The following is a 13093-nucleotide window of genomic DNA, read 5'->3' on the forward strand; positions in this document are numbered from 1 at the left end:
CAGCTGTCAAAATCAAGTATCAAGGTAAGATCAAGCTTTCCAACATATTCTAGAACGTTTCGAAACACAAAACATTATTTAGTAGTCCGATTATTTGTCCACGTTCACCCGATCAACATGGATTAGCCTTTTGATCTAGCTAGCTTGCTAACTAGCCATTAGGAAACACCTAGCTAGCTAACTACAGTAGCTATCATAGCAAGCAAGTATGTTGATCTTCAAGACACTAAGTTGTGAATGACCATATTATTTGTTATCAAAACAATGTGAAATATATGAAGTGTGAATCGTTCATCTTTCGTTCATCTTTTTAGTATATTAGCATCGCTAACTAGCTAGGCCGTTAGGTAGCTAAGGTGGCTAGCTAACTTCATTTTCAGTAATCATTACTGTAGTCATTTAGTGATTACAAATCAAATGTCAGTTTTAGATCTTGTTCGCTTTAAACCTTATTGCTTGTAATGTAGTGAGCTAGATATCGTCCGATCCTAGTCAGAAGGTTGACAGTAAAATAACATATTTTAATAACTAACTCAAGATAGACCACAGCCTGTCGTTTCCAATGGGAACAAATTAATCATAGTTGGGGGAACAAGCAAGCAGGTGGGCAGAGCCAAGCACCAGCTAGCGAGATCCTATTGGCGCATTCTGGCATATATTTGCATATTTATGTTAGGGAACGCCTAGTCTATGATGTGCGCGTTTGCAATAATCAGTTCGCCCTTCCACTCCTTCTAAACAACGCCATTTTTTTTTACAAACTTTGGTAAAGTGTAAATTCTACAAAACTTAGTCCACTCTGTTCGTAACATATTTTAGTTTTGGGAACAGAGAACTGTATTGCGTTCAAATGTTTAATCGATGTGCGCAGTGGTCTAAGGCACTGCTTCGCGGTGCTAGCTGTGCCACTAGAGATCCTGGTTCGATTCCAGGCTCTGTAGTAGCCGGCCGCGACCGGGAGACCCATGGGGTGGCGCACAGTTGGCCCAGCGTCGTCCAGGGTAGGGTAGGGGAGGGAATGGCGGGCAGGGATGTAGCTCAGTTGGTAGAGCATGGCGTTTGCAACGCCAGGGTTGTGGGTTCGATTCCCACGGGGGGCTAGTATGAAAAAATAAAAAAATAAAGTAATGTATGCACTCACTAACTGTAAGTCGCTCTGGATAAGAGCGTCTGCTAAATGACGTAAATGTAAATGTAAAATTAGCAGAATGTTGGACAAAATCCATCTTGCACAATCTTCTCCCACTGCCTGGCCTGGGCTTCCTCTCATCACCATATTTGGTGGAAAAGCCAACCGGAAGCTTCAGATGTATACATCCAGTGAAACATCTGTCTCATTGTTCTATCTGTGGTAAAAATGTGTCAGTAAACTGAAGCTAAAATAGCCCAATAATGGACTAGTATTCTGCCAGCAGCACAAATGTCACTTTCGTATGGTAATGAGGAAACCTTCCAAATAAACCTTCGACTTTTATTGTGCCAACATAGTAATTTATTAGTAAACATTTTTTAAGACCAATAATGACAAAATACAATGTTGACACTGGTATGTTGAGAATATTGGACTGTAGAGAGAACTTTTCTACCTGTCTCAGCTAAAGTGAGATGGAAAATACTCAGTAGGGTCTCTGCTAACCAAAGATGTGTAGTTTTGGAGGAGGACTGTGTCCTACATATCCAGCAGCACTTTGTTCTCCACACCTTCCATAGTCCCCAATGCAATACGCTGTAATAGACTGTACATGGGATACATGTTGGGTTGCAGAGAGAACTGTTCTACCCATATCAGCTAGAGTGGGGTGGGAATACTCAGTAGGGTCTTTACCAGGGCTCTCCAACCCTGTTCCTGGAGAGCTACCCTCCTGTAGGTTTTAATTCCAACCCTGTTCCTGGAGAGCTACCCTCCTGTAGGTTTTAATTCCAACCCTGTTCCTGGAGAGCGACTCTCCTATAGGTTTTAATGCCAACCCTGTTCCTGGAGAGCTACCCTCCTGTAGGTTTTCGCTCCAACCCCGGTTGTAACTAACCTGATTCATCTTATCAACTAGTTTTCTTAAATCCACATTGGTCACAATCAATCAACAGGTTTGCTTCTTGGATTCATGGATCATTACATTTACATTTTAGTCATTTAGCAGACGCTCTTATCCAGAGCGACTTTTTTTATTTATTTTTTATTTATTTAACCTTTATTTAACCAGGAAGGGCTCATTGAGATTTAAAATCTATTTTTCAAGAGCGTCCTGGCCAAGATAGGCAGCACCAAGTCATTACAAAAAATTACAGACAGACAACATGAAAAACTACAAGTAATCTAGTAAAAACCATTCATGAATTCACAAGAGTATAACAATATCAAAAACAGCAAATTAAAAACATTGACAGGTCAGGGAATCAGCCTCAAAATCCTTCATCAGAGATTTAAAAACACCAAATCGGGACAAGTTCTTCCAGTTTAAAATTATTTTGTAAGGTGTTCCAAGACGATGGCGCAGAGTACATAAAAGACCTTTTACCAAATTCAGTTCGGACATTTGGAACAGTTAGCAGGATAAAGTCCAGTGAACGAAGAGAGTACCCACCACATTTCTGAACAATAAAAATGCCCAAATAAAAAGGTAGTAAACCCAAAATGGCTTTGTAAATAAAAGTATACCAGTGACTGAGCCTACGAGTGACTAGAGAAGGCCAGCCAACCCTGGTATACAAAGTACAGTGGTGCGTAAGGGTTTTGCAGTTTAAAATAAATCTCAAAGTACCATGATAAAGAGTGTCAATTGATCTCAAACACTGAGCGGAAGCATTCATATATAAAATATCCCCATAGTCTAGTAAAGGCATAAATGTAGCTGATACTAGCCTCCTTCTGGCTTCAAAAGAAAAACAGGCCTTATTCCTAAAATAAAATCCCAATTTCAGCTTCAATTTTTTTGTAAGTTGTTGAATATGCAATTTAAAAGAGAGGCCGTCGTCAATTAGAATTCCAAGATATTTATATGAGGTTACAACCTCAATCTCCTTGCCCTGACAGGTAGTAACAGGTGAAAGGTTCAGAGGTCTATTTCTTGCATTAGAAAACACCATTAGTTTAGTTTTGTCAGTATTGAGGATAAGCTTCAATTGACACAAGGTATGTTGAACAGTATAAAAAGCAGTTTGCAAGTTCTGGAAAGCTTTTGTAAGAGATGAGGCACAACAGTAAATAACAGTATCATCAGCATAAAAATGAAGTTGTGCATTTTGGACATTTTTGTCTAAATCATTAATATAAATAGTGAATAAGAGAGGACCAAGTACAGAGCCCTGGGGCACACCATTCAGGACAGACAATTTAACAGACATAAGCCCATCAAATTGAGTGCACTGAGTTCTATCAGACAGATAGTTAGCAAACCATGCAACTGCATGCTCCGAAAGACCTACACTCAACAATCTCTGCCTTAGTATAGCATGATCAACTGTATCAAAAGCCTTAGAGAGATCAATAAAAAGTGAGACACAGTGCTGTTTTTTGTCAAGGGCTTCAGTGATATCATTTAAAACCTTCATGGCTGCTGTATTGGGATATGCTTCTTCCTGAAGCCCGATTGATACATTGATAAAATAGAGTTAGTAAATAAAAACTCCTTTAGCTGTTCACTTACAAGGGTTTCAAGTATTTTCACCAGGGGTGACAGCTTTGAGATTCGCCTATAATTATTTAAAAGAGTTGGATCTCCCCCTTTTAAAAGTGGTAGGACAAATGCTGACTTCCAGATCTTTGGAATTTCATTACATTCCAGGGTTAGATTGAACAGATATGTAAGTGGTTCAGCTATGAAATCAGCTGCCAGATTTAAAAAGCAGGGATCCAAAAGATCAGGACCTGCAGGCTTTCTTTGATCTAAGGATTTCAGGGCTTTATGTACCACCTGCACTGAGAATGGCAGAAAACTAAAAGTTTGACCAGCTCTCACTGGTTCATCCACACAGGGTTGTACAGAGACAGAGGACACTGGTTCATCCACACAGGGTTGTACAGAGACAGAGGACACTGAATCAATCAGCCTACCAGATGATACAAAGAGACTTACAGGAGCAATTAGGGTTAAGTGCCTTGCTCAAGGGCACATTTACGTCATTTAGCAGACGCTCTTATCCAGAGCGACTACAAATTGGTGCATTCACCCTATAGCCAGTGGGATAACTGGGGGGGGGGGAGGGGTAGAAGGATTACTTTATCCTATCCCAGGTGTTCCTTAAAGAGGTGGGGTTTCAAATGTCTCCGGAAGGTGGTGAGTGACTCCGCTGTCCTGGCGTCGTGAGGGAGCTTGTTCCACCATTGGGGTGCCAGAGCAGCGAACAGTTTTGACTGGGCTGAGCGGGAACTATGCTTCCGCAGAGGAAGGGGAGCCAGCAGGCCAGAGGTGGATGAACGCAATGCCCTCGTTTGGGTGTAGGGACTGATCAGAGCCTGAAGGTACGGAGGTGCCGTTCCCCCTCACTGCTCCATAGGCAAGCACCATGGTCTTGTAACGGATGCGAGCTTAAACTGGAAGCCAGTGGAGTGTGCGGAGGAGGGGGGTGACGTGAGAGAACTTGGGAAGGTTGAACACCAGACGGGCTGCGGCATTCTGGATGAGTTGTAGGGGTTTAATGGCACAGGCAGGGAGCCCAGCCAACAGCGAGTTGCAGTAATCCAGACGGGAGATGACAAGTGCCTGGATTAGGACCTGTGCCGCTTCCTGTGTAAGGCAGGGTCGTACTCTCCGAATGTTGTAGAGCATGAACCTGCAGGATCGGGTCACCGCCTTGATGTTAGCGGAGAACGACAGGGTGTTGTCCAGGGTCACGCCAAGGCTCTTCGCACTCTGGGAGGAGGACACAACGGAGTTGTCAACCGTGATGGCGAGATCATGGAACGGGCAGTCCTTCCCCGGGAGGAAGAGCAGCTCCGTCTTGCCAGGGTTCAGCTTGAGGTGGTGATCCGTCATCCATACTGATATGTCGGCCAGACATGCAGAGATGCGATTCGCCACCTGGTTATCAGAAGGGGGAAAGGAGAAGATTAGTTGTGTATCGTCAGCGTAGCAATGATAGGAGAGGCCATGTGAGGATATGACAGAGCCAAGTGACTTGGTGTATAGGGAGAAAAGGAGAGGGCCTAGAACTGAGCCCTGGGGGACACCAGTGGTGAGAGCACGTGGTGCGGAGACAGCTTCTCGCCACGCCACTTGGTAGGAGCGACCGGTCAGGTAGGACGCAATCCAGGAGTGAGCCGCGCCGGAGATGCCCAGCTCGGAGAGGGTGGAGAGGAGGATCTGATGGTTCACTGTATCAAAGGCAGCAGACAGGTCTAGAAGGACAAGAGCAGAGGAGAGAGAGTTAGCTTTAGCAGTGCGGAGAGCCTCCGTGACACAGAGAAGAGCAGTCTCAGTTGAATGACCAGTCCTGAAACCTGACTGGTTTGGATCAAGAAGGTCATTCTGAGAGAGATAGCAAGAGAGTTGGCTAAAGACGGCACGCTCAATAGTTTTGGAAAGAAAAGAAAGAAGGGATACTGGTCTGTAGTTGTTGACATCAGTGGGATCGAGTGTTGGTTTTTGAGAAGGGGTGCAACTCTCGCTCTCTTGAAGACGGAAGGGACATGGCCAGCGGTCAAGGATGAGTTGATCAGCGAGGTGAGGTAGGGGGAGAAGGTCACCGGAGATGGTCTGGAGAAGAGAGGAGGGGATGGGGTCAAGCGGGCAGGTTGTTGGGCGGCCTGCAGTCACTAGTCGCAAGATTTTATCTGGAGAGAGAGGGGAGAAAGAAGTCAAAGCATAGGGTAGGGCAGTGTGAGCAGGACCAGCAGTGTCATTAGACTTAACAAACGAGGATCGGATGTCGTCAACCTTCTTTTCAAAGTGGTTGACGAAGTCATCCACAGAGAGGGAGGAGGGGGGGGATTCAGCAGTGAGGAGAATGTGGCAAAGAGCTTCCTAGGGTTAGAGGCAGATGCTTGGAATTTAGAGTGGTAGAAAGTGGCCTTAGCAGCAGAAACAGATGAAGAAAATGTAGAGAGGAGGGAGTGAAAAGATGCCAGGTCGGCAGGGAGTTTAGTTTTCTTCCATTTCCGCTCAGCTGCCCGGAGCTCTGTTCTGTGAGCTCGCAATGAGTCATCAAGCCACGGAGCTGGAGGGGAGGACCGAGCCGGCCGGGAGGATAGGGGACACAGGGAGTCAAAGGATGCAGAAAGGGAGGAGAGGAGGGTTGAGGAGGCAGAATCAGGAGATTGGAGGGAGAAGGATTGAGCAGAGGGAAGAGATGATAGGATGGAAGAGGAGAGAGTAGTGGGAGAGAGAGAGAGCGAAGGTTGCGGCGGCGCGTTACCATCTGTGTAGGGGCAGGGTGAGTAGTGTTGGAGGAGAGCGAGAGAGAAAAGGATACAAAGTAGTGGTCGGAGACATGGAGGGGAGTTGCAGTGAGATTAGTAGAAGAGCAACATCTAGTAAAGATGAAGTCAAGCGTATTGCCTGCCTTGTGAGTGGGGGGGGATGGTGAGAGGGTGAGGTCAAAAGAGGAGAGGAGTGGAAAGAAGGAGGCAGAGAGAAATGAGTCAAATGTAGACGTAGGGAGGTTGAAATCCCCCAAAACTGTGAAGGGTGAGCCATCCTCAGGAAAGGAACTTATCAAGGCGTCAAGCTCATTGATGAACTCTCCAAGGGAACCTGGAGGGCGATAGATGACAAGGATATTAAGCTTAAATGGGCTAGTGACTGTGACAGCGTGGAATTCAAATGAGGAGATAGACAGATGGGTTAGGGGAAAAATTGAGAATGACCACTTGGGAGAGATGAGGATTCCTGTGCCACCACCCCTCTGACCAGATGCTCTCGGGGTATGCGAGAACACATGGTCAGACGAGGAGAGAGCAGTAGGAGTAGCAGTGTTTTCAGTGGTAATCCATGTTTCCGTCAGCGCCAGGAAGTCAAGGGACTGGAGGGTAGCATAGGCTGGGATGAAGTCAGCCTTGTTGGCGGCAGAACGGCAGTTCCAGAGGCTGCCTGAGACCTGGAACTCCAGGTGTGTGGTGCGTGCAGGGACCACCAGGTTAGAGAGGCAGCAGCCACGCGGTGTGAGGCGTTTGTGTAGCCTGTGCGGAGAGGAGAGAACAGGGATAGGCAGAGGCATAGTTGACAGGCTGCAGCAGATGGCTACAATAATGCAGAGGAGATCGGAATGAAATGAACTAAACATCTGGGAAAGGAGAGAGCAGGCCTCCCTCACCAAAAAAATAATAATATAACTCTCCCAACTTCCACCTCAGAAACTATAATTGTTTCACTGAACCACCCGAATAAAACTCTCCCAACTTCCACTTTAGAAATTAGAATTGTTGTAAACTACAGCAGACTGTTATCAGTAGCTGTAATTAAGTACAGCAGCTACCAACCACCTAACGTTAATGCCTCGGATGAGGTTAGAAAAACAGCTGAATGGTAGCAGCTAGCTGGCTCAATCACAGGTACTCTTAAGCATGAAATAACATTGGAAACAACTAACCACAGTTGCTAAAAGTTACCAGTAGCTACCCGCTAGCTAGCTAGCTTTGTTGGTCCAAGTAGTGGGTAAGCTAGCCTCGTGCTTCGCCGGGGTCTGCCGAATACAATACTTACCTACAATAATTACCTACAATAACCTTCAATAACTACCTGAGTAAGCTACCTATAATACCAAACTACAATACCTACCTACAATCTAAATACATGGTTTAAGCTTAACTCAACACCATATAAGAAGCCAAGCTTACCTTTCATAACGCAGCAATGATTAAACGTTGGGTAGCTAGCACAAATATATTGTATTTAGCTACTACAGTACAGCCAGCTGGTAGTGTTGGCTAGCTAGCAATGGCTGCTGTGTTGACTTTGTTTGAAAAACGGCGTCGCTGCGAACGAATGTAGCTGGCTAAAAGGATATTGTTTTTAGTTGCTACCGTTGCTAATAGCTACTCGCCAGCTAATCCAGGAGGTGAGTTAGCTAGCTAGCTTCGTGCTACACCCGGCACCGCCGAATACAAAAGTAACCTACAATAACTACACAACAGCTACCCACAACAGCCCACGATGCCTACCTATACTACTTAATAATATACAGCCCACGATGCCTACCTAATAATACCTAACTACAATCTAAATACATAGTTTAAGCCTTACTCGACTTACTCCCTTACTCCCATCTCTCCAAATATTAATTTGTGAGAAAATACAAGTGATTATTATGGTCTTATTCAAAGCACAATATGAGGATTAAATACTTTTAGTCAGTGGCGGCTCCTGAAAAAATTCTCAGGGGGGGCCATTTTTCTGATGATTTAGGTGACCTACACACATTTTAAAAAAATATGTCCAGCAACAACATGAAGACAGGGGCAGCATATAAGTCAATACCAGAAGCATTTATTGACTGATCTCAAAAGTGTTGGCTTACCAGGGTTGGTGGAGCCCTCAGTTTCATCTTTGCCTCGCAAAGCTAACTCAAACACTCCGCAAAACTTCACACACTGGATTAGCCGGCTGAGGATGTGGCGGTTCTTGCTAATGTCGTAGTAAATATATTTGTTATAGTGAATATGGAATATGATATGTTGAGTAAAATGTTGTGCTAAGAGGTCAGGAGCTGGTTATAAGTTCTGTTCCTATCCAATAACAATGGACAAAAGGGTCCTATCTTGTCAGCCTTGTCAGTTTCAGTTCTCCAGTAAACTTGTGATTATCAACACTAACCTCATCGTTGTGGCGGCGGACAGCTAGCCTGTATCCCTCATCCAGTTGAGTGGGAATGTTCACTCTCCCCAAAGCAGACAATCTCAAACAGCTATCCATGTGGGTCTTTGACAGCTCATGTTTCTTAATCTTTCCTGAAAGATGGTGCATGTCCGTTACACACCAGTCGCTGTCCAAGCGGTGCTGTCTGCCGTGCCGCCTTCAGGGTGAAAGAGTAAGCAGGGGGTAGCAGAAGACTGCATTAGCTACATCGCAGCCTGCTAGCCAGGTTTTTCGTTCGTACCAATTTTTTGGAAAATCCTCGGGTGTAGGACTTCCCCCCTTTAGTAGAAACCTGTTGAATTATTAAATTTGGTCTGGGAGGTCCTAATTGTTTCGTTGCCAATTTATCTTCATTTGTTCGCCGACAAAAAGGAACTTCTTTCAAAGACACAATCGAGTTGCACTGAAGCCTAGCCATTTTGATAGAAGTAGTGAATTGATTGACGCTGCTACGCGCTCTTTTCTTAGTTACGTTCATGGTTATATGTTACGTATGACGAAAGCGCGTAAGTGCAAGCCCTCAGAAACCCATAGAGATTGTATTGAAAGCTCTGATATTTGAAAAAAATAGATTTTACATGAGAGTCTATGACAGACTTCTGGGCGATTTTCAACCTGACTGAAATCGCCCCAAAAGGGGGGGGGGGCCATTTGAAGCACGACTTTAGCCTGATTGGACATTTAGTGGCACTGTGGCAGATCAGACGTCTAGATTACAACACTGATAACTACTGTTGCCGTGATATAATTGATTAGAAAAAAAATCCCTTCCTTTTCCCGTTTGGCAGTGCGTCGCCCATATCGCCCTATTGAACACACCGCCCCTGCTTTTAGTTGAAACCAGTCTTTAACTTTACTAGGGGATCGATTGGGAAAATAATGGCTGTTTTTGAACCAGGTCATATTTCAGAGGCATCGACAAATTCATTTCATTGCAAGCATCCCAAGAAAACAAGATTAGCAAAACATGTAATACTGCTAAAAAATGTCAGTGGTCAAGCTTTAATGTCATCCATGCTCCAAAGGTTGCTTGTGAAGGGAAACAAGAAAGGCTAGTTCTCTTTTCCTACTAGCACTGACTTTGCAGTACCTTTGGAAAGTATTCACACACCTTGACGTTTTCCACATATTATTTTTTTTTAAATTGAGGTTTTGTGTCACTGGCCTTGCCAGAGAGGAAGGAAACCGATCAGGGATTTCACCATGAGGCCAATGGGGACTTTAAAACGGTTAGAGTTTAATGGCTGTGATAGGAGAAAACTGAGAATGGATCAACATTGTAGTTACTCTACAATACTAACCTAAACGACAGAGTGAAAAGAAGGAAGCTCGTACAGAACAAAACTGTTCCAAAACATGCATCCTGTTTGCAATAAGGCACTAAACTAAAACTGCAAAACATGTAGTAAAGAAATGAACTTTATGTCATGAATACATTTCATTTACATTTACGTCATTTAGCAGACGCTCTTATCCAGAGCGACTTACAGTTAGTGAGTGCATACATTATTATATTTTTTCATACTGGCCCCCCGTGGGAATCAAACCCACAACCCTGGCGTTGCAAACGCCATGCTCTACCAACTGAGCTACATCCCTGCCGGCCATTCCCTCCCCTACCCTGGACGACGCTGGGCCAATTGTGCGCCGCCCCATGGGTCTCCCGGTCGCGGCCGGCTACGACAGAGCCTGGATTCGAACCAGGATCTCTAGTGGCACAGCTAGCACTGCGATGCAGTGCCTTAGACCACTGCGCCACTCGGGAGATGAATACAAAGCGTTATGTTTGGGGCAAATCCAACACATCACTGAGTACCACTCTTCATATTTTCAAGCATGGCGGTGGCTGCATCATGTTGTGGATATGCTTGTCATCGGCAAGGACTAGGGAGTTTGTTTAGGATAAAAAGAAACAGTGAATCAGAAACAGTGAAACAGTGACAGTGAATCACGTGGCCGTGTCTTGCTATATAAAGCAGGCAGACAGGCATCGAGGCATTCAGTTACTGTTAGATTGAATGTTAGAACGGGCAAAACAAGTGACCTAAGCGACTTTGAGCGTGGTATGATCGTCAGTGCCAGGCGCGCCGGTTCCAGTATCTCAGAAACAGCCGGCCTCCTGGTTTTTGCATGCACCACAGTGTCTAGGGTTTACAGAGAATGGTGCAACAAACAATAAAACATCCAGTCATTTAACGCTGGATATGTACAACAGTCTCCCTCCAAAACTAACCACATTTCAGGAGACCCTATTGAGTATTTTCCATCCCACTTTAGCTGAGACCTGTAGAAACGTTTTTATTTTCTCTGCAAGCCAAAATCTGTATCCCATGTACAGTGTATTGCATAGGGGGCTATGGAGAAAGGACTCACCAGCACTCTGTATTAAACCCGTTGCCCAGCACAAGAGACCCATTTTTTAAAAGTTTGACAGACTATTGAGTAATTCAAATAACGTATATTTTTGTATTTTATTAAAAGTGTATTTATTTAAATATTGCCTCACAATAGCTTTCCACATACCAGTATTTGTGTATACTTCTAAAAGAACTGCTGGTATAAATAATACAATATTAAAATACAATACGTCAAATTATCCATTTTATTTTTTCAAAGGTGGTTGCAAAGCTGTGAAAACGGTTGTACTGCACTAGAGTGCCAAAATAATAATCGACATTCACTAAATTGAGCATGCATGTCTTGGCAGGGGACCGTGCTGCCAGCATATTATCCTACTGCTAGGAGAACGGTAATCAATAATGGACTAAATTACGGTACGTTTCTAGAAACATAAAGCCCTCTACTTTCATATCACATCAAAAATAATTACACACATGCAAAATATACACTTACTGTACACTGTTTTAACATGGTTGCAGCTGACAGTGTTTTTCAGTGACAAGTTTGTGGCATTCGTCGTCAGTTTACACAGGTGTTCGGAGATGCAGATAGCTAATTGGCACAGTTAGTCGACTCTGTCTCCCGTCTGTTTTCCGTAAACAAGCGCTGTAACATGGACATATGGCCGTGTCTAACGTTATAACGGTGTGTAGTAATTTAACCTTTCGTTTTTCTGAAAATCATTTCTCACTGATGTGAAAGATACGTTCCTTATGTTTCCAAAACCGTACCGCGTTAACGTTTAGAGCAAGCATCAGGGCTCTTAACAAATCTACGCCGGCCAGAAGATACTATAGTCAATAGGCGCTAAAGGTAGTTAGCGTCTATTAATGGGCTAAAGCTAACTAAACTTCATTCCATGGTGAAGGAAGTTTCTGATGAACTACACCAACGGAGTTGAGCAGGGACCAGGCTTTGTGGAATTCAGCTCTGACAACATCGATTCGCCCAAGGTCAATACTTCAAAAAAATGTAGATTATGAAACGCTTACCTTGAACCTATGTTTGTCCTGTGTAGTTGCCTGCCTGCCTTTGCTGAAATCCATATTGATAATGGATTTCAGCAAACAAAGAAAGGTAGGCAACTACACAGGACAAACACAGGTACAAGGTAAGCATTTATCAATTCACATTTTTAGAAGTCGATGTAATAATAATAATAATAATATGCCATTTAGCAGACGCTTTTATCCAAAGCGACTTAGTCATGCGTGCATACATTTTTGTGTATGGGTGGTCCCGGGGATCGAACCCACTACCTTGGCGTTACAAGCGCCGTGCTCTACCAGCTGAGCTACAGAGGACCGATGAAATCGGAGCTGAATTCCACAGACCCCCGTCACTGCTTGACCCCGAGGGGAAGATTATCTCCTTCATCATGGGGTCAAGTAAACTAAAGCTAACCCAATAATAACTCCACATTGCTGAAGTTAGCTATTGTTGCCATCGCCATAGCAACGTGAGCTAGCTAGTTACATTTCTTAGCAGAGATTCCTAGTGCATGGAATATTTTGCATGGTCTAACCCTTAATTAGCAAAGCTCTTCCAGTATTTTGGGAAACTCAACCTTTCACTTGTTGTGCTTCCTTTTTTGGATCCATCTCTAGCCTTCCATGTCTGAACCCAAGTCCATGGAGTCCCTGGGTTCTGGCTGTGGTGTTCCAGCCCAGAGAAGCTCACAGTGGGGTCCAGAGATGGTCTCAGTGAAGCTGGAGGACTGCAGTCAACCACTGGAACTCAATGTGATTGTCAAAGAGGAATGGGAGGAGAGAGAAATCAAAGAGGAGAGAGCAGTCAAAGAAGAAGAAGAAGAGAGAGAAGTCAAAGAGGAGGTAGAGGAGGAGAGAGGGGTCAAAGAGGAGGTAGAGGTGGAGAGAGGAATCAAAGAGGAGGTGGAGAGAGGG

The sequence above is a fragment of the Coregonus clupeaformis genome, chromosome 38, assembly GCF_020615455.1.
Source record: "Coregonus clupeaformis isolate EN_2021a chromosome 38, ASM2061545v1, whole genome shotgun sequence".
In the NCBI taxonomy this organism is placed as follows: Eukaryota; Metazoa; Chordata; class Actinopteri; order Salmoniformes; family Salmonidae; genus Coregonus; species Coregonus clupeaformis.